Source organism: Eimeria mitis, genomic scaffold (genome assembly GCF_000499745.2).
Source record: "Eimeria mitis Houghton genomic scaffold, Emh_scaff5203, whole genome shotgun sequence".
Lineage (NCBI taxonomy): Eukaryota > Apicomplexa > Conoidasida > Eucoccidiorida > Eimeriidae > Eimeria > Eimeria mitis.
Window position 1 is genome coordinate 1 of NW_013573496.1, and position 225 is coordinate 225.

The following is a 225-nucleotide window of genomic DNA, read 5'->3' on the forward strand; positions in this document are numbered from 1 at the left end:
TTTCTTTCTGGTTTTTATATAAACAAGTTGCCGGGTATGGGGGGCCGTCGAGGTAACTCTATTTCTTCTTCTTTCTCTTCTCCCCCTCTTGTCTCTCACCTTAAGCCCCTCTCTATACAACAGCTCACACATATACTAGGACCCGCTGAAGCCAGATTTATATATAATCTTATCAGGTATCTTCACCAGGGTTTAGGGTTTAGGGTTTAGGGTTTAGGGTTTAGG